The following is a 2,363-nucleotide window of genomic DNA, read 5'->3' as shown; positions in this document are numbered from 1 at the left end:
GCCCCAGCCCCCCCTCGCAGACGTCTTGCAGCCAGACCCAGAGCCCAGCCCACCATCACCCCGCTGCGTGGCGCTAAAGCCAGAGCCCACTGCTGACGGAGAGCCAGAGCCCGCTGCGACCGACGAGCCATCGCCAGAGAGAGAGACCATGCTGAGGATCGCCCCAGAGCCCTTGACGTCAGACCAGGTGCGAGAGCCGGCTACAGAGCTCGCCACGGGGGAGAACATCAAGGACAGCGAGAGTGTGGAGGGAAGCTCTGCCCACTGGACCATGGCTGAGGGTGAGCTGAGCTCAGTGGACTGTAATTGGGATATATATGCAGACATGCCCCCTCTTCTCACGCCTTAGTCTAAACTCTCTGCCTGCCCTGAAACATCAGTCTGCCCTGAACACTCTGTCAGTCCTGTTTTGGATATGGAGGCCGTTTGTGAACTCTCTGCCTGCCCTGAATTATCTATCTGCCCTGAACTGTCTGCCAATGGGACAGCGACCACGGAGGTCGTTCCCCTGTCCGCTACGCTTCCGGTGTTGGGAGTCTCTATCTGGTGTGTGTGTGGGCAGCACACACCATCCTCACACACCACAAAACTGGGGCTCACAAATTCCCGCCCACCCTCCCTCTCCTGCCTCCTCCTGTCATCCCTGCCTCAGCTACGCCACCGCTGGCTCCTGTCAGCCCCTCTGCTCACCTTCAGCCCACCATCTGTGTGCTGGATTCGCTGCGGGTCTGCCAGTCTCCATCGGCGTCGTGGCTGGAGGAACCCTTGTCTCCGCCTCCAGCCTCGTCCGGTGTGGTCTGAGTTAGACATGTGCCTGTGTATGCTGCTTCTTCGATATGGATTACCCTTATGTGGATTATTAAAGACTGTTTACCGTCATCTTCTTCTTATTCGTGCATCTCTCCTACACCACACCGTGACAGAAAACCGGACCAACAAAATATCAAGTAGCGGCGTCTCCCCCTCGTTTTGTTTTCCGTTTTTGTCAGTTTTTATTTTTTGTCATAGATATCACCGACCGATTCATCGCCCTAGCCCATAGAGACCTTCCCCTTTTGGAATATGCTGTGGAGTTCAGCCAGCTCGCTGTTCGAACGGCGTTCAACGATGCCACGTTGAACTCCCTGTTATGGATCGGGGCAAAGGGCAAGTCGACTTCCCAGACACCACCGGACTATGCTGGTGGGAGGCAATCATCTGGTGCCTGGAGAGTGTCTACCCCCGATCTGGAAAACAGCCAGACCCAGAGCCAGCGAGGACAGCGAGAGCGCGGAGGGAAGCTCCACCCATTGCACCATGGCTGAGGGTGAGCTGAGCTCAATGGACTGTAATTGGGATATATATGCAGACATGCCCCCTCTTCTCACGCCTTAGTCTAAACTCTCTGCCTGCCCTGAAACATCAGTCTGCCCTGAACACTCTGTCAGTCCTGTTTTGGATATGGAGGCCGTTTGTGAACTCTCTGCCTGCCCTGAATTATCTATCTGCCCTGAACTGTCTGCCAATGGGACAGCGACCACGGAGGTCGTTCCCCTGTCCGCTACGCTTCCGGTGTTGGGAGTCTCTATCTGGTGTGTGTGTGGGCAGCACACACCATCCTCACACACCACAAAACTGGGGCTCACAAATTCCCGCCCACCCTCCCTCTCCTGCCTCCTCCTGTCATCCCTGCCTCAGCTACGCCACCGCTGGCTCCTGTCAGCCCCTCTGCTCACCTTCAGCCCACCATCTGTGTGCTGGATTCGCTGCGGGTCTGCCAGTCTCCATCGGCGTCGTGGCTGGAGGAACCCTTGTCTCCGCCTCCAGCCTCGGAGTCCCGGACTCCGCCTCGGCCCTTCGACCCAGCGGCTCCACCATGGCTCCTAGCTTCCTCCTCTCCGCCATGGCCCATCAGTCCACTGGCTCCGCCGGGCTCCCTCGTCCCTCCGGCTCCGCCTTGGTCAATCGTCGACCATCCGCCGCCTTGGGACTCCACTCCTCTGGCTACACCTCGTCCCTCTGGCTCTGTCAGGCTCCTCCTTCCCTCCGGCTCCACCTCGGTCTACTGTCGCTCCGGCTCCTCCGCGGCCTTCCGGATCCCCGCCTCCACCTCGGTCACCGGCGCTATCTGCTCCGCCTTGGCCCTCCGGATCCTCCCTGTCGCCCTGGCTCATCGGCTCTTTGTCTCCGCCTCCGGCTCCTCCTCCACCTGCTCCGCCACCGTCGGTTGGCCCCTTGGAGTCGTTAGCCCTTCCTCCACCATGGCTCCTCCCTCCGTCGGCTCCACCGTGGGCCGCCATCATGGCTACGGCCTGGGTCTCTCCTGGCTCCTCCTGCTCCAAGTCCCTACTATCTTCTCCCTGGCTCCTCCCTCCATCTGATCC

Source organism: Sinocyclocheilus anshuiensis, unplaced genomic scaffold, assembly GCF_001515605.1.
Source record: "Sinocyclocheilus anshuiensis isolate Anshui unplaced genomic scaffold, SAMN03320099.WGS_v1.1 scaffold598, whole genome shotgun sequence".
Classification (NCBI taxonomy): Eukaryota; Metazoa; Chordata; class Actinopteri; order Cypriniformes; family Cyprinidae; genus Sinocyclocheilus; species Sinocyclocheilus anshuiensis.
This window is presented reverse-complemented; position numbering follows the sequence as displayed.